Below are 20,960 nucleotides of genomic sequence, written 5' to 3'. Positions count from 1 at the left end.
TGCCTTCCCTATCTTGGTGAATAGCAACTTCACTTTACAGTTTTTCCAGCCAGCTTAGAATTATTATTGATCCTCCCATTTTTTTATAGTTCACATCAAAATTAATGAGCAAATATTCTCAGCTGTACCTTCAAAAATGTCCAGAAATTGAATATTTCTGACCTGGAACACCACTGCTATACTGGTTTAAACTATCTTTAACTGTCTTCTGAATTATTTCAATAGCTTCCTAACCAGCCAGGGTCCTGATGCTTTAGCCTTCCATCCTTCACGCCAATTCTCAACAAAGCAGACAGAGTAATTATTTTAAAAGATAAATCTCGTATTTCATTCCACAAATACTTTAAAAAATCCTCCAGTGATTTCCCATGTAAGTTACAGTGACTCTAAGGCCTTTAGATCTGTCTCCCTGCCCTACTTACCTCTGCGCTATTCTTTAAAAAAGGTTGACACATTCTGGTTTCAGGATTTTTGCTCTTACCAGTCTGCTGGCTTGAAATTCTGTCCCCACAGATATGTACATGGCTCATTTCCTCAACAACTTGCAATATCATCATTATTATGAAACCATTTCTGACTTCCTTATTTAAACATTTAATTCTACCTTATCATCATTTTAATTCTAAACATTTTAATTCTACCTTATCATCCTCATAAGTTAGCCTTATCACTAACTTATTTTTCTCTATAGAATTGATTATCTCAAGGCTCTCTACTTAGCAAAAGGAATATTATCTATTAATGATTGCTTAATAAACAATCATCAAATCTCAGTGGCATCTAACAATTAGATTTTCTTTTTCATGTATCTATGGGTCAGTTTCAAGTTAGCTCTGGCCTACTTTTGGTTGCAGCTTGTAGTCTAGTCTACTCTGATTTTTAATTCTGAGGCCCATGTTGGACAGGCAACAGCTACCTGGAGGAAACTCTTCTCTGTAATGGCAGTGACCAAAGGGGGCATACTGACTGCACACACACATTTTGAGCATCTATTTTCATTTTGCCTACTAACATTGAATTGCCTAAAATAACTCATGTGGTTAAGTCCAAAGTCAAGAATGGATGTGTATACAGTCTGCTCATGGAGATAGAAGAGTATGAAATTTTTTGTTAAGTATTGAATGTATCATATATGTGGAAATAGAATTTAACCAGCTGTAATGGGTGAAAAGATTTAGATTGGACAATTACAGAAGTATTCTAACTTCTAATATATACATCAAATTGTATTCAATTAAATTAGACAAATATAAGGATTTTCAAGTGGAAAATTAGACTCCACTTTGATGTTGGCTTTGGCACTTAGTGTATCAAAGGATGTGTGTGATTCAGATAAGTGAAAGAGAAGGCAGAGGAAAGTCTTCAGCAAGAAAGCTAGTTAAGCAAAAGTTCAGAGGAAGGAAAAAACAAAGTTTTCAAGTAGTGTCTAAGTTCTCCTTTACTCTCACTGTCCAAACAATTCAGTCCAAAACCATTAAGTGAGACTGGGTGGCCCAGGCCTTGCAGAAGCCCCAGTAGGGGGAGAAGAAAGACCATATGTTAAGATTACTTTTGTGGTGTAAAATAGCTAGCTACTGGGAAGCAGCTGCATAGTCCAGGGAGATCAGCTCTGTGCTTTGTGACCACCTAGAGGGGTGGGATAGGGAGGGTGGGAGGGAGATGCAACAGGGAGGGGATATGGGGATATATGTATACATATAGCTGATTTACTTTGTTATACAGCAGAAATTAACACAACATTGTAAAGCAATTATACTCCAATAAAGATGTTAAAAAAAAAGATTACTTTCGTGAATATTCCATATTCCATCCTGGGTTCCTAATTTTAGTTTCCGTACTGCCTCTTCCTTCTTGTCCCTATTATTTGACTCACTTCAATATATTTCCTGATGAATTCTATCTGTTGCACTTTTTATTTCATACATTTTCCGATTCATAGTTTTCCTTTAACCTCCTTTGGAATACAAGAAGTTTTACTCTTTTTGTTGTGTTTAGCTAGTCTATATGAGAGCCTAGGTGAACCAGGGCTTCCCTTGACATTCTGAATATTCACAGAGATGTCATTTTTTCCATTCTCAGTGCTCTGATTATAAATAGCCAACCTCATGATGTGAGAAACTTATAATGTGAAACTATATTGTAAGACATCACAGGTTTTAAGGAAGAATGAATAAATCCTCCACTATTAGGTCCTTTCTCCATCTGCTACTTATTCTAACTCCATGATGGATTAACTAACCCTTTCTTCTCTACTCACATTTAAATTCTGTAACCAAAACATGTCCTTAACTTAGCTAGTAACTATCCTACAAGGCAACTCGATTGCAGGACCATTGTGCAGGCTGTTGGTCAGAGTACATGTGGCTGTTGTGAGATCCAACCACATTTCCTAGTCTAATCATTATACTGTGGTAAGATAATTTGGTACAAATTGCATTATTCATTCATAAGGAATCCCTCATGAGAGAGTTACATCCATGCCAGGCAGTCTGAGGCTTCTAAATAAGGAGGGTACTTGCCTGGTACATTTCCACTTCAGAACATCAGCAAACAGAATCTCCATTTGCACATTCTACAATTCTGAACTATCCCCTCCTTCTGCTGTTCCTCCCATGACTCACCACACAAACATTTCATTGTTGTTGTTGGTTTTTAACAATAATATGGCTACATCTCTCCTGAATGTATGAGTTTAAACTTTTCCTTTATCTTTTAGTTTGTTTGTAGTTTATGTCCTAAATATACTTCAACCACTAAAAATAAAGATCCACTAATTAATGTATGAAAATAAAAAATCGTTACCTTTGCCCATAGATCAAAGAGATCAGAAGTACATTATTTAGAGGTATTTAACAGATAATGTAACTCGATTATATTCTCATTTTACAGGTGATTAATGAAGAATATTGAAGAGGATTCAGGAGATGTTATTTCAAGTTGATCTCTGTCTCCAAAGTGTCAATATTTTAGGGGGGGTGGCACATTTTAAGACTTCTCATCCAATTTTGTACATTTTATAATAAGGATCACAGAGGATAAGTTACTTGCCCTAGAGCCTTGACTCTCAGACTTTCTAATATAGTACTTATGTCATTAAATAATTGTTTTCTCATAAAAGTCATAACATCTGATCTGTAGCTTATAAGGAAAAGTCTAATTTGATTTTTACTGTCCCTTCTTAAATTATATGATTCTATGAACTAAATTTGTTTATTTAATCCTCTCCTAGACCTCAACTGGATATATCCGCATTTGGCATATTCTTTAATCCCTTTCCTCTCATATGGAGAATAAGGAAACTTTAATCCTTTTCCTCTCATATGGAAAACAGATGCACTGAAAACACCCTAGAATCCATCCCAGCATAGTTGCTCCTGCTCTACTGCCAGTTTCCTTGGTTAATGCTTATGGAGATTTGCTATACTTGACATCTTTCAAGAGTGTATAGAGTAAGTACATCACTGCCTATAGTTTTATATTAATGAATCCTTATTAATATTTCTATGTGATGTGGTATCACATTTGTGTCAACTTTCTTAGGTTGCTTTATCTATTTCCTTTTTTCTTTGTCAATTTTCCCATATTAGAAAAGCATTTCTCATCTAGGTTGGAAAACCTCTATAATTACATGTCTAACCCCTATCACTTTTCTTTAGGTCTATTACAATATTCTTTCATTTGTCTTGCCAAACATCACTCACAGCATTTGGGGTATAGTGACTCTTAGAGTAGCCAGTGAATAAAACATGTTTCAGAGGGTTTTTGTTTTTTTGTTTGTTTGTTTTTAATCTTAATAGGTGGAAGTGAAGCAAGTAGCAGTCTCAACTCTCCCACACATTTATCATCATTTTCATGTTAAGCAAATGAGAACAGACATTTAAATTGTAATAAAGTTTTATAGAACAGCAAAGTAAAACATTCATCTAAACTAAATGTTCCTGATCAAATGTTAATCAATGGGATTTCATAAATTTAAATTTTATTCTGGTAAGATATTTGTAAAACTACAGCTTACGTTTTCCTTGCAATGCATGAGAATATTTAGCAGTAAGGAAAAGTGACTTCTGCTGCTAGTCAGAAAAATACCCAGAGGACTTCCCTGGTGGTTCAGTGGTTAAGAATCCACCTGCCAATGCAGGGGACACAGGTTCGAGCCCTGGTCTGGGAAGATCCCACATGCCACAGCGCAACTAAGCCTGTGTGCCACAACTACTGAGCCTGTGCGGCAGAGCCCGCAAGCCACAGCTACTGAGCCAACGTGCCACAACTACTGAAGCCCGCACGCCTAGAGCCTGTGCTTCACAACAAGAGGAGCCACCACAATGAGAAGCCCACGCACCGCAACAAAGAGTAGCCCCAGCTTGCCGCAACTAGAGAAAGCCTGCACACAGCAACGAAGACCCAACGCAGCCAAAAATAAATAAATTTATTTTAAAAAACCCGTATATTAAAAAAAGATGCATTTATTAAAAAAAAGAAAGAAAAAGACCCAGAGACTTATCTCTCACTGTCTCACTGATAATAAGCCAACATTTATATAACTCATAGCACAATAGAATTTTAAGACAACAGATAATGTTAGAGATTAATAAGTACAGACCCTCATGTTACTGGTAAAGAATATGAAAACTACAAAAGTGAAATAATATTAACAGTAAAATAATTTTGAAAACTAGCATTTGTTGAACACATAACACAATTATGCACTTAGTTTGCATTATACCATTTTATACACAGAACAATCCTTGAGGTAAGTGCCATTATTAAAGAATTGCACATTAACATAGAGGAAGAATTAGAAAATGTGTTTTCAAATCTCAGTGCAGGGTTATTTTTAACTGAGTAGTCTACATCTTAATTGTAAATATTTTTTAATCATTAAAATATTTTCCAGTTTCTGCAGATTGCATGAGGCATTTTATGCGGAATAAAAATAGCATATATCATAAATCATATTAAAACATGATTTACTATGGGGTTGATTGTCAAATACAAAACCATAAAGACTAAATCTTTTTTTTAATGAATTTAGTAGAGGAAAACGATTCCAAAAATTCCCATTCAAGCTTACCAAAAAATCCAGCCTACACTTAGATCAGGCATAGCCACTCACATTTCTGGTAACTATAATAAAGTTTGTGACTCATCAGTAAGAAAAGTCTATGAAAAATGCTTCAGTATATTCATGACAGCTTCATAAACTTCATACCAATGATATTTTAATTAACCATGGAATAATTTGGCAACTGATAATTTTGGGAGCATACAATACAGATAATTTTTGTTCAGCCCAATCTATTATAATAATTGACTCATCCAAGAGGTACTACATTTTAAAACCCATAGTTAAATTTAATTTAGGGTTCTGTAATGTGTTAGAAAGAAGAGAGCAGGTATACGTATAAAATAACATTTCTAAAAATCCAAAGCAGAGCTTTTAGATTTCGTTTACTTCCATTGAACTTATTCAAAGAAAGACTTATTCTTGTAGTTTTATATCTACTAAATCAAGTTAACAATAAATCCTCATTTTTAAAGATAAATCTAAAAGATAAAAATGACATGAAATATGATATACTTTGGATAGTAAATACCATGGAAATAATTTATACCTCTATTTGTTCAACATTGTTTGATGAAATTTCTTATGAATACTAGAGCATGATATTCATAGAGTATGTGCAGTATGGGGAAAGGGGCGTTGAAAGGAAATGGGTGTATGTGGGGCAGTGTACATAGGTGAGATATAGTTTATGCCCTCAAGAAACTTACATGAAAGAGAATGGATTATGTATTTCAAAATCCAGGAGTCCAAACAAAAGAAAGCCCTACTCCCATGCAAAATCTCTACAGAAATAAAAGAAGTAAGAGTTCTACGTTTCAGGGTCGGCTTGTTGAACCAGCAAAGACATTTGACTATATACTTCCAAGATTGGAAGTGTTTTTCTTTACTATCAGTTGTGTTCTCTCTAATAAATCTCTTACAGAAGTCTCTATGTCAGGCACTAAGTGTTAGATATGGTTAGCATATTGATACCAAAAAATCTTAGCTAGGACTTCTAACTTTTTAAGATAATTTAAATGTAAAATTCAACTGTTAACCAGCAATTTAATGTCACGTGATGTGCAGTTTGGATATTGTATGAACAGCTAAGGAGTTACCCATTCTAGTGCCAAAGATCACTCTGCTAATTTTGTTGTGTACAGTTGATGTAAAACTTTATGGTGGGGACAGGCTCTGCTCAGGGCCTTGTCTCTAGGAAGATTTTGTCAGCTCCAAATACAGTTTAGAAGATTCAGAAAAAAAAAAAAAAGAGAGAGAATGGGTTAAAATAACTATGCAGATAACAATTATACAAGTTTAAGAGCAATACCTGGACTAAGAGAGCTATAGTATAATACAAAAAATGTAGAGAAAAAAGGTCTGCCTCCATCAGTAGCAGCTCCAGAAATTCTATGTAAGAAGAATTTAATGGTGAGGCTCTGTGCTTAAGGAAGATGATGAGGCAGAGGTGGGTTGGATGCTGATCTCAGAGCTCTGTTTTCTACCGCCAACAGTGACAAGTATCTGAGGGAATGGTAGCTATCTGAGGTACTGACTGGAAAGAATATGGTGGTAAGAAACAAAAGGCAATACTTTAGGAGAAATAATTTCACAGAGGAGTACAGATACAAGAAATGCTCCTTCAACAAAAGAAATTAAGTTTCTTCCATTGTGAAAAAAATATATAAAAGGCAGTTCTAATCCTAACGTTTGCAGGGACTTGGACAAGACCACAGAAATAGATTCATATATCATATGGCCAAATATATAAATGTTATAAGTATAGCAAATAAATTGTTAAATAAAATATGTTCTATTTTTGTACCTTGATAAATGTACCTCATATTTTATTTAACAGTTTGTTAGATTTATTTATTTATTAGACTCCTCTTTTTTCATGGAAGCAGGGAAGGAAGAACCATTTCCTAACCTTGGCCCATACTGAGTCTCTGCTTTGCCTCATATGGATCTCACATAAATGTCCGTAGACATCCCAGCCTACATGGGTAAACTCCTTCCAAATCCCCACTGCTTGAGCTAAGGAGTGCCCATACCAAGACTAATTATGGTCTTTGGGAAGATAGATCTGTGGGAAAGAACTGAGCAGATGCTAGACATTGAGCTGAAATAAAATGAGAATATTGGGACTATTTTCTTGCCCATATCCAAAAATGAGTGTATACACTGGATGAGGGCTAGAAATGATACAAGTGTAAGATTAGATATTCTGGTAAAGATATAACCAATGTAACTCAGGGTGGGAAGTGTTCAAATGTCAGCACATACAGTGGAGTTTTGGCAAAATTGAGTGTTGTGACTTTAATATAAAATTAAGTTTATACCACCTATGAGAGGTCACTAATCATAAGCCATATTTTTTTTCTCATATTAGTCAACCATTATCCCTCTCCCATCAAACTCACTGAAGCTATCTTGAATTAAATATGAGTATTAAAATCAAGCTAATTATTATTTGAAACAATGTATCTCAACTGTTGAAATAAAATTATCACTTTTGCCGATAAATTTCCAGTTAACATATTTTGTTTTATTAAAGTACCTTAAAATATGGTTAATTAAAAGGCCATGGATGTCTCAAATGTCTGATTAAAATTTTTCCATCTTTATGGGAACATAATTAACTTCTAAATTCTATAAATACATACTAACTTAAAAATCTTTGATAGAAAAGACACTGGTTGGAGGTGCATCCACGAGAAGACACACTGTGACAAGTAATTCATACACAATTTCTTTATTTTTCATCCATTTGTATAATGAAGATCACAGGATGAAAAATCAAGTAGAATTGAATTCCTACTTGATACAACTGGACACATTCTATGTGAAGTAATTGAGACTCTTGGCTATTCTTCACAGCCCATACTATTCTTCCCCAATAATGTGTATGTAGCAAAGGCTGTGGCTAAACTATATTTAAAATTCTTCCTTGTAGTTGTTATATATGTATAGCCATGCAACTAGTTCTTGCCAAACAATTCTGAAAGAGAGGTGGTGCTATTTATTTTTCCAATACATTTTAAACAGCAAGTTTGAGAGGACCTTCAAGTTGGTGGAGGAGTAAGACATGGAGATCACCTTCCTCCCCACAAATACATCAAAAATACATCTACACATGGAACAGCTCCTACAGAACACCTACTGAATGCTGGCAGAAGACCTAAGACTTCCCAAAAAGCAAACTCCCCATGTACCACGGTAGAGCCAAAGAAAAAGCAGAGACAAAAGATTAGGGAAGGGATCTGCACCTCTGGGAGAGAGCTGTGAAGGAGGAAAAGTTTCCACACACTAGGGTGGGCAGAGGGGGAAGTTTTGGAGCCACGGAGGAGAGTGCAGCAACAGGGTACAGAGGGTAAAGCAGAGAGATTCCCACACAGAGGATCAGTGCCAACCAGCACTCACCAGCCTCAGAGGCTTGTCTGCTCACTTGCTGGGGAGGGTGGGGGCTGGGAACTGAGGCTCAGGCTTCGGAGGTCAGATCTGAGGGAGAGGACTGGGGTTGGTTGCATGAATACAGCCTGAAGGACTGGCTATTGCACCACAGCTAGCCAGGAAAGACCCTGGGAAAAAGTCTGGAACTGCCTGTCAAGAGACCACTGTTTCGGGGTGCGTGAGGAGAGGAGATTCAGAACACTGCCTAAATGAGCTTCAGAGATGAGCATGAGCCGCGGCTATCAGCACGGACACCAGAGATGGAACGCTGCTGCTGCAGCCACCAAGAAGCCTGTGTGCAAGCACAGGTCACTATCCACACCTCCCCTCCCAGGAGCCTGTGCAGCCCGCCAGAGCCAGGGTCCTGTGATCCAGGGACAACTTCCCCAGGAGAACACATGGCGCGCCTCAGGCTACTGCAATGTCATGATGGCCTCTGCCGCTGCAGGCTCGCCCCGCATTCAGCTCCCTCCACTCAGCCTGAGTGAGCCAGAGTACCATAATTAGCCGCTCCATTAACCCCATCCTGTCTGGGTGAAGAACAGATGCCAGAGGGTGACCTACATGCAGAAGTGGGGCCAAATCAAAACCTGAACCCCAGGAGCTGTGCGAACAAAGAAGAGAAAGGGAAATTTCTCCCAGCAGCCTCAGAAGCAGTGGATTAAATGTCCACAATAAACTTGATGTACCCTGCATCTGTGGAATACTGGAATAGACAACGAATCATCCCATAATTGAGGCAGTGGGTTTGGGGAGCAAAAATAGACTTGGGGTTTGCTGTATGTGACTGACTAGTTTCTGATTTATATGTTTATCTTAGTTTAGTTTTCAGCACTTGTTGTCATTGGTGGATTTGTTTTTTGGACTTGCTGCTCTCTTCTTTTTTTTTTATTACTTTTTTATTTTAATAATATATTTTAAAAAATTTTTATTTCATTTTACTTATTTATTTTTTCTTTCTTACTTTTTTTTCTCCCTTTTCTTCTGAGCTGTGTGGCTGATAGGGTCTTGGTGATCCAGCCAGGTGTCAGGCCTGGGCCTCAGAGGTGGGAGAGCCGAGTTCAGGACATTGGACCACCCAACACCTCCCGGCCCCATGTAATATCAATCAGCAAGAGCTCTCCCAGAGACCTCCATCTCAATGCAAAGACACAGCTCCATTCCAGCAAGCTGCACTGCTGGACACCCCATGCCAAACAACTAGCAAGACAGGAACACAAACCTACCCATTAGCAGACAGGCTGCCTAGAATCATACTAAGTTCACAGACACCCTAAAACACATCATCAGATGTGGTCATGCCCAGGAAAAAGACAAGATCCACCCTCATCCACAAGAACACAGGCATAAGCCACTTCCACCAGGAACCCTACACAACCCACTGAACCAACCTTACCCACTGAACCAACCTTACCCACTGGGGACAGACACCGAAAACAAGAAGAGCTACGAGCCTGCAGCCTGTGAAAAAGAGACGCCAAACACAGTAAGTTAAGCAAAATGAGAAGACAGAGAAATAAGTAGCAGATGAAAGAGAAACGTAAAAACCAACCAGCTAAACAATATGCTACTAAATAACCAAGAGGTCACTGAAGAAATCAAAGAGGAAATAAAAAATAATCTAGAAACAAATGACAATGAAGACATGACGGCCCAAAACCTATGGGATGCAGCAAAAGCAGACCTAAGAAGGAAGTTTATACCAATACAATCCTACCTCAAGAAACAAGAAAAATATCAAACAACCTAACCTTATACCTAAAGCAATTAGAAGAAGAATAACAAAAAAAAAAAACCACCAAAGTTAACAGAAGGAAAGAAATCATAAAGATCAGATCAGAAATAAATGAAAAAGAAATGAAGAAAACAATAGCAAAGATCAATAAAAATAAAAGCTGGTTCTTTGAGAAGATAAAAAAAATTGATAAACCATTAGCATGACTCATCAAGAAAAAAAGGGAGAAGACTCAAATCAATAGAATTAGAAATGAAAAAGAAGTAATAACTGACAGTACAGAAATACAAAGGATCATGAGAGATTACTACAAGCAACTATATGACAAAAAAAATTGACAACCTGGAAGAAATGGACAAATTCTTACCAAACTACAACCTTCCGAGACTGAACCAGGAAGAAATAGAAAATATAAACAGACCAATCAGAAGCACTGAGATTGAAACTGTGATTAAAAATCTTCCAATAAAACAAATTACTGGAGCAGATGCCTTCACAGGTGAATTCTATCATTTAGAGAAGAGCTAACCCCTATCCTTCTCAAACTCTTCCAAAAGATAGCAGAGGGAGGAACACTCCCAAACTCATTCTACAAGGCCACCATCACCCTGATTCCAAAACCAGACAAAGATGTCACAAAAAAAGCAAACTACAGGCCAATATCACTAATGAACATAGTTGGAAAAATCCTCAACAAAATACTACCACGCAGAATCCAACAGCACATTAAAAGGATCATACACCATGATGAAGTGGGGTTTATCCCAGGAACGCAAGGATTCTTCAATATATGCAAATCAATCAATGTGATACACCATATTAACAAATTGAAGGAGAAAAACCATATGATCATCTCAATAGATGCAGAGAAAGCTTCTGACAAAATTCAACACCCACTTATGATAAAAACCCTCCAGAGAGTAGGCATAGAAGGACCTTACCTCAACATAGTAAAGGCCATATATAACAGACCCACAGCCAACATCGTTCTCAATGGTGAAAAGCTGAAACCATTTCCTCCAAGATCAGGAACAAGACAAGGTTGTCCACTCTCACCACTGTTTTTCAACACAGTTATTGAAGTTTTAGACACAGCAATCAGAGAAGAAAAGGAAATAAAAGGAATCCAAATAGGAAAAGAAATAGTAAAGCTGTCACTGATTACAGATGACGTGATACTATACACAGAGAATCTTAAAGACATTACCAGAAAACTACTAGATGTAATCAATGAATTTGTTAAAATAGCAGGATATAAAATAAGTGCACAGAAATCTCTTGCCTTCCTATACACTAATGATGAAAAATCTGATAGAGCAATTAAGGAAACACTCCCATTTACCATTGCAACAAAAAGAATAAAATACCTAGGAATAAACCTGCCTAAGGAGACAAAAGACCTATATGCAGAAAACTGTAAGACACTAATGAAAGAAATTAAAGATGATACAAATGGATATAGAGATATACCATGTTCTTGGATTGGAAGAATCAACATTGTGAAAATCACCATACTACCCAAAGCAATCTACAGATTCAGTGCAATCCCTATCAAACTACCAACGGCATTTTTCACAGAACTAGAACAAACAATTTAACAATTTGTATGGAAACACAAAGGATCCCGAATAGCCAAAGCAATCTTTTTTTTTTTTTTTTTTGTGGTACGTGGGCCTCTCACTGTTGTGGCCTCTCCCATTGTGGAGTACAGACTCCAGACGCACAGGCTCAGTGGCTATGGCTCACAGGCCCAGCTGCTCAGCGGCATGTGGGGTCTTCCGCAAGGGATCGGGGCACAAACCCGTGTCCTTTGCATTGGCAGGCGGACTCTCAACCCCTGCGCCACCAGGGAAGCCCAGCCAAAGCAATCTTGAGAAAGAAAAATGGAGCTGAAGGAATCAGGCTCCCTGACTTCAGACTATACCACAAAGCTACAGTAATAAAGACAGTATGGTACTGGCACAAAAACAGAAATACAGATCAATGGAACAGGATACAAAGTCCAGAGATAAACCCAAGCACATATGGTCACCTTATTTTTGATAAAGGAGGCAAGCATATTCAATGGGGAAAAGACAGCCTCTTCAATAGTGGTGCTAGGAAAACTGGACAGCTACACATAACAGAATGAAATTAGAACACTTCCTAACACCATACACAAAAATAAACTCAAAATGGATTAAAGACCTAAATGTAAGGCCACACGGTGTAAACTCTTAGAGGAAAACAGGCAGAGAACTCTATGACATAAATGACAGCAAATCCTTTTTAACCCACCTCCTAGAGAAATGGAAAAAAATTCAAAAATAAATAAATGGGACCTAATGAAGCTCAAAATCTTTTACTCAGCAAAGGAACCCATAAAGAAGATGAAAAGACAACCCTCAGAATGGGAGAAAATATTTGCAAACGAAGAACTGACAAGGTTTAATCTCCAAAATATACAAGCAGCTAATGCAGCTCAATATCAGAAAATCAAAAAATCCAACCCCAAAATGGGCAGAGGACCTAAGTAGACTTTTCTCCAAAGAAGATATACAGATGGCCAACAAACACATAAAAGGATGCTCAACATCACTAATCATTAGAGAAATGCAAATCAAAACTACATGAGGTATCACCTCACACCAGTCAGAATGGCCATCATCAAAAAATTTACAAACAATAAATTCTGGAGAGGATGTGGAGAAAGGGGAACCTCTTGCACTGTTGGTGGGAATGTAAACTGATACAACCACTACAGAGAACAGTATGGAGGTTCCTTAAAAAACTAAAAATAGAACTACCATATGATCCAGCAATTCCACTACTGGGCATATACCCTGAGAAAACCATAATTAAAAAAGAGTCATGGGGCTTCCCTGGTGGCGCAGTGGTTGAGAGTCTTGCCGATGCAGGGGACATGGGTTTGTGCCCCGGTCTGGGAAGATCTCACATGCCGCGGAGCGGCTGGACCCGTGAGCCATGGCCACTAATCCTGTGCATCCGGAGCCTGTGCTCTGCAACGGGAAAGGCCACACCAGTGAGAGGCCAGCGTATCGCCAAAAAAAAAAAAAAAAAGGGTCATGTACCACAATGTTCATTGCAGCTCTATTTACAATAGCCAGGACATGGAAGCAACATAAGTGTCCAACAAGAGATGAATGGATAAAGAAGATGTGGCAAATATATACAGTGGAATATTACTCAGCCATAAAAAGAAATGAAATTGAGTTATTTGTAGTGAGGTGGATGGACCTAGAGTCTTTCATACAGAGTGAAGTAAGTCAGAAAGAAAAAACAAATACCATATGCTAACACGTAGATATGGAATCTAAAAAAAAAAAAAAAATGGTTCTGAAGAATCTAGGGGCAGGACAGGAATAAAGATGCAGACATAGAGAATAGACTTGAGGACCCGGGGTGGGGGAAGGGTAAGCTGTGACTAAGTGAGAAAGTAGCATTGACATATATACACTACCAAAAGTAAAATAGATAACTAGTGGAAAGCAGCCGCACAGCACATGGAGATCAGCTCGATGCTCTGTGACCACCTAGAGGGGTGGGATAGGGAGGGTGGGAGAGACATGCAAGAGGGAGTAAATATGGGGATATATGTTTACCTATAGCTGATTCACTTTTTTATACAGCAGAAACTAACACAATATTGTAAAGCAATTATACTCCAATAAAGATGTTAAAAAAAATTGGTGCTGGATCTAAAGGTTCATATATGGATAAATATGGGTACATGAGAAAGAGAATACCAATCTTATCCTTCTTTTATTCTATAAACATAAATCAATTGAAGATGTAAGTGAAAAATGAGACAATATAGCATAGGTAAGATAACTAGAGAATATCATCCAAACTTGAAAATAGTTTTTTTAAAAAGAACAGAGAATTCAAATAAGAAATTGATAACTTGGACTATATCAAAATTGGGAAGGTCTATTCATTGACACATATCCCAAGAGAGTGAAAAGGCAAGGAAAGAGTGGTAAAGGACTTTTTTCCATATAATACATTCAACAGTGGACTCTTATCCTGAACATATACAAAGAAATTCTAAAGAAATAAAAGGAATCCAAATTGGAAAAGGGGAAGTAAAACTGTCACTGTTTACATATGGCATGACACTATACATAGAAAACCCTAAAGATCCTACCAGAAAACTACTAGTGCTCATCATGAATTTTGTAAAGTTGCAGTATACAAAATTAATACACAGAAATCTCTTATATTCCTATACACCAACAATGAAAGATCAGAGGAGAAATTAAGGAAACAATCTCATTAACCATTGCCAACAAAAAGAATAAAATACCTAGGAATAACCTACCTCAGGAGGCAAAAAAACTATACTTAGAAAACTATAAGGTACTGATGAAAGATGGTTAAAAATCCACCTGCCAATGCAGGCGACATGCTTTCAAGCCCTGGTCTGGGAAGATCCCACATGCCGCAGAGCAACTAAGCCCATGCACAACAACCACTGAACCTGTGTTCTAGAGCCTGCAAGCCACAACTACTGAGCCAGTGTGCCACAACTACTGAAGCCCGTGTGCCTAGAGCCCGTGCTCTGCAATAAGAGAAGCCTCTGCAGTGAGAAGCCAGGACACTGCAATGAAGAGTAGTCCCTGCTCACTGCAACTAGGGAAAGCCTGCAGGCAGCATTGTAGACCCAACGCAGGCTAAATAAATAAATATTATAATAAAGAAAATTTTGAGACCTTACTAAATAAGTTAAAGAAAAAAAAAGATACTGATGAAAGAAATCAAAGACAACATAAACAGATGGAAAGATATACCACATTCTTGGATTGGAAGAATCAATATTGTCAAAATGGCTATACTACCCAAAGCAATCTATAGATTCAGTGCAATCTCTATCAGCCTACCAATGGCATTTTTCACAGAACTAGTACAAAAAATTTCACAATTTGTATGGAAACACAAAAGACCCCAAATAACCAAAGGAATCTTGAGAAAGAAAAACAGAGCTGGAGGAATCAGGCTCCTTGACTTCAGACTATACTACAAAGCTACACTCATCAAGACAGTATGGTACTGGCACAAAAACAGAAATATAGATCAATGGAACAGGATAGAAAGCCCAGAGATAAATCTCCACACCTATGGTCACCTAATCTATGACATAGGAGGCAAGAATATACAATGGAGAAAAGACAGTCTCTTTGATAAATTGTGCTGAGAAAACTAGACAGCTACATGTAAAAGCATGAAATTAGAACACTCCCTAACACCATACATGAAAATAAACTCAAAATGAATTAAAGACCTAACTGTAAGGCCAGAGACTATAAAACTCTTAGAGGAAGACATAGTCAGAACACTCTTTGACATAAATGGCAGCAAGATCTTTTTTGATCCACCTCCTAGAGTGAAAATAAGAACAAAAATAAACAAATGGGACTAATTAAATTTAAAAGCTTCTGAACAGCAAAGGAAACCATAAAAAAGATGAGAAGACAACCCTCAGAATGGGAGAAAATATTTGCAAACAAAGCAACTGACAAGGGAGTAATCTCCAAAATATACAAACAGCTCATACAGCTCAATATAAAAAAATAATAATAATAACAAAAACAACCCAATCAAAAAATGGGTGGAAGATGTAAATAGACATTTTTCCAAAGAAGACATACAGATGGCCAAAAAGCACATGAAAATATGCTCAACATCACTAATTATTAGAGAAATGCAAGTCAAAACTACAATGAGGTATCACCTCACACCAATCAGAATGGCCATCATCAAAAAATCTACGAACAATACAGGCTGGAGAGGGTGTGGAGTAAATGGAACTATCTTGCACTGTTGGTGGGAATGTAAATTGATACACCCACTATGGAGAACAGTATGAAGGAGCCTTAAAAAACTAAAAATAGAACTACCATATGATCCAGCAATCCCACTCCTGATATATATCTGGAGACAACCATAAATGGAAAAGATACATGCACCCCAGTATTCACTGCTGCACTATTTACAATAGCCAAGACATGGAAGCAACCTAAATGTTCATCAACAGAGGAATGGATAAAGAAGTTGTGGTACATATATACAATGGAATATAACTCAGCCATAAAAAAGAACAAAATGATGCCATTTACAGTAACATGGATGCACCTAGAGACTGTTATACTGAGTGAAGTATGTCAGACACAGGAACACAAATATCACATGATATCACTTATATGCAGAATCTAAAAAAAAGGGTACAAATGAACTTGTTTACAAAACAGATGTAGAGTCACAGATGTATAAAACAAACTTATGGTTACCAGGGGATGGGACAGCAGGAATAATGGGACTGACATATACACACTACTATATCTAAAATAGATAACTAATAAGAACCTGCTCTGTAGCACAGGGAACTCTACTCAATACTCTGTAATGGCCTATATGAGAAAAGAATTAAAAAAAAAATATTGGGTATACGTATGTGTATAACTGATACACTTTGCTGTACACCTGATACTAACACAACATTGTAAATCAACTTTGCTCCAATAAAAATTTAAAAATTCAATAAAAATTAAAAAAAAACTATACTCCAATAAAAATTTTAAAAATAAAAAAAATTGGAAAAATAAAATTAAAAGATTGGTTACCAATTTTTAAAAACTGTCAAAAGATTCTGAATTCTCCCCAAAAGTGGATGCTCAAGGTTTGAAAGCACTAACCAAGTATTCAACCTTATTAGTTATCAGGAAAAAGAAATAAGTAATTTAAAACCACCGTGAAATGACATTACACACTCACCAGATAGCTCATATAATATACAGACAATACTAATTATTGATGAGAATTTGGAACAATTGGAAGGTCTATAAATTAGTACACCAATTTGTAAAATGCTTGGTGCTACTAAATCTGGTCATATCCATATATAGAAATTGACCCAGTAATCCCAATAAATATGTGCATTTCTGTGAAAAAAAAACTTGTATTAAAATATATGTAGCTGTTATATTTGTACTAACAAAACCTGGAAACAACATAAATGCACATTACTAAAATGGATAAATCCATTGTGGTATATTTACATAAAAGAATATTATTTGGAAGAAAAATGAAAGAACTGCTGCTATATGTAATTTCAGTGTATAATATTAAAAACACACACATAAGAATATTGGAGCAAAAAGACATACAAAAACATACATATCCTATGGTTCCATTCATATTCAAATACAGGCAAAATTATATGGATATTATTAGCAAGCATAATGTATATCCATATATCCATAACCTTTGAAGAAGGTGGGAGTAGTGATTAGAAGGGACATACATTGGGAGTGCTAGATATATTTTATTCTTAATATAGGACACAGTTACATGTCTATTCAATTTGTTATAATTATTTGAAAACTAATGATTTTTATACTTCAATATATATGTTATACTTCCCTCAAATATATTTAAATAAGTATATTTATTATCTCTTTCAGTAAGGTTTTATATTAAACTGTTAACCTGTAGTTATATTTTTCTATTAAGGGGATCTTGCAACATCTGGTTCTAAATAGACCCTATGCTGTATGTGACAAAATTAAATTGTTTCATATTTTTTTATATAAATATAACAATATTAGGGTACAGTTGCCAGTGAGGCGCCTGGAAACAGCGCTGTTCTCCCTTTTGGTAAACAGCCATATAACTATGAAAATTTTAACTTTGAGAGTGGGTTTGGCTTTTGGAACTTCTAGATGGATCCTTGCCCAGTCCTCTATTCTCTTCTTGTATTTAAAAAAGTATTTCAATATTTTATCTCATGAAGAGAATCTTGAAATAATGATTTATACCTTACAATCACTTCATACCATGACTTCACTTTTGTTCTCTCCAACTTTTTATTACTTTATTTTACTCTTTTCTTATTCTTCATCTTTCACTTTTTTAGAAAATAATTTACTATTTATCTGCTTTTCTGCCTTATAAACCATCTATTCTTCTGATTGCCAGTAATCCTATTGTACCAGGCTTTAATATCTCAATTGGAATTCCCAGAACTAAAGATAAGGCAGACAGGCACAGAGGGTGTTTTATTTTAACCTAGGTTTTAGTGTGAGAGAAACACCAATTCATTAAAGCTTTAGAAAAATGGGAATACTAGAAAGTCTTTACAAATAAGGAAATGAATAATTTCATTTTACAATTGTGAAAACTAAGAGGAATGTGACAGGCTCTGTCCATAAACTATAGACACAGCTGTCTGATCTTTGCTAGTTATGTAGTTTATACTTTGACTCTCATTATAAAAATCATTTGTAGAGACAGAAACAGAGTCAGAGACAGAGAAATAGAGAAAATGACAGAGAAAGAGAAGGAGAGAAAGAGAGAGAGGGAGACACCCAAGGGGAATAGCAAACTTGGCTGACAACCTGCTCTATGTTGCCTGAAATAGTCCTTTTCACCATTAGGCAAATCCCTGCATAGTTGCATTAGTACATAGGTAGAGCATCAAGCCCACTCAAATTGTATTAATCAAACACTGGCTTGTTCTCCAATTTAATAGTTCACAGTCATTATTCAAATATTGAAAATACTTTCCAAATATGAAATAGTCCCACTCAAACGTGATCTTTTGCTAAAAACTGTTAATCTTCAAGCATACTTGATGCCAAGCAGGGCCCTGTGGGGCTCCTGGGCACAGAGGCCTTTTTGTCGCCTGTTTCTTTAGGCAAGACTCCAGCCTCCATGACCTTCCCTGAGTTACAAAGGGCAGATTCAAACAGTTGCTAATCAAGGGAGGGCAGCCATGAAACCACCTGAGGCAAGATTAAAGGGACCAGAGAAGCTCATCAAGATTAGGAGACCCAACAACCTGAAACCCTGCACACACCCTAATCTTGTCAGCAACTCCACCCTTTTGAAACTTTGCAGAAGAAAGAAGAATGCAAGACTGTTACTGCCTTGATCCTTATCACATACCTCTGACCAAAAGTCCTGACTATATAACCTCTCCCTATCCCCCAGGGAGGAGGCAGAGTTCTTAAGGCACTAGCAAACTGTGTTCCCTCTTTGCCTCACAAAGAAATAAAGCCACTCTTTCTCTCTCCTGCATAACTTTGTCTCCATATTTCTGTTCGGCATCAGTACACAAAGAGCCAAGAGTTTGGCAACATACTTTGGTCAAATAAACCAGTTTCACAAATCTCAAAGAAATTTTGGTAATAGAATGATGTTTCCTGCTGAATTCAATAATCATCAATGCACCTTTATTTTACCTGTAGCATTTTTTCCATTTGAGTAATAGCTTAGAATTTACTATTGTTCATGATTACACTATTTCCTTTTTAAAAAAGTATCCTTAAGTATAAGCAGAAGAGGCAACTATCATGTATGAGTATATAAAAAGTAAACAACAAAAAAAGAAAAGAAAAAGGTAAGCCACACTCACTTTTATAAAAATTGTCATAGACAACTCTATAAACAACACTGCCCCAAATAGATTCTCCAATAGTGTGTGCAACAGTGCCTGATATTAACGACACATTTTTGGAGAGTCATTTGTTTCCAAGAGACCATATTGAGATAACACTTGAAAAATTCAAACTGATATTTTAAAACTTAGTTTAGCCTAGCTCTCTCTGACATGGAACATGCCAGCTACCAAGGTCAAGACATAATTTACATTTTTTACATTTTTAAAAGTCCTGCATCCCCAAAGATAAGCAGGAATTACAATTAAAAGCTTAATATCAAGAAATAGGACACTGCAGTTTATTTCTCTTTGTTTGTTTTAATATAATCAATCCCAAACATTACCTGGACAGAACTTATGACTGTCATGTAATAATATGGATTATAAATAAAGCCTTTTCTCTTTTATCTGAAATCCTGGGTGTCCCAGAACCTGGATCTCCTTGCATTATGCCAATAAATTATTTCATGAGATTTTATTGTATACCTATACATATAACACTCAGTCTCTGTGTATCAGCATATAATTTTGTTCTAATTTTTTTATTCTGTTTTTTTTTTTTCTTTTGGCTACACAAGTATAAAATCTCCAGTAACTGATAGCATCTATTGTTAAAATTTGATAACAAGATGAGCAGAGAAAATGTTATGGACACTGCTAAGATAGATATTATCTTGGAGGTATGTCCTCTCCATGCAGAAAAAATATATATAATGGCACTGGTTGTCAATGGTCTAATATTAAGAAAAAACATTTTAAAAATAAGGCAAATACATATGGTTTTATTAGAGCGTTGTGTAACAAGTTTGCCAAAGAGTAATCTTTTTCTCCAAGGGAGTATAACATTGTGTAATTTATTATTTACTACTGATTCAGGTCCACTCTTTAAAGTTAGATGTTAAATTGTTGAAAACTGACAAGATACAAATAATTTTTGTTGAATGAGGTTTCAGTGATTTTTGTCAAGTGGAACTGACAACCCAACAATTATGTCTTTATTATCCTTTAGAAAATTAAGTTTTTTCTCTCATTTAACAATCATATTCCAGCATTCTTTTTTTATTGAAAATACGTGAATTTCTCATATCTTCCTTTGGACTAGTTTTGCCATCATGTTGATTTCCTCACAGAGTTAATTTTTTTTTAACCTGTGCTCAGTGTAAAGAAATTATATTTCAACATGTTAAAAATTATACTTTTAGGGCTTTCCTGGTGGCGCAGTGGTTCAGAGTCCGCCTGCTGATGCAGGGGACACAGATTCGTGCCCCGGTCTGGGAAGATCCCACATGCTG

This window comes from Delphinus delphis, chromosome 2 (assembly GCF_949987515.2).
Source record: "Delphinus delphis chromosome 2, mDelDel1.2, whole genome shotgun sequence".
Lineage (NCBI taxonomy): Eukaryota > Metazoa > Chordata > Mammalia > Artiodactyla > Delphinidae > Delphinus > Delphinus delphis.
The sequence above is the reverse complement of the archived record's forward strand: the minus strand, read 5'-3'. Positions refer to the sequence as shown.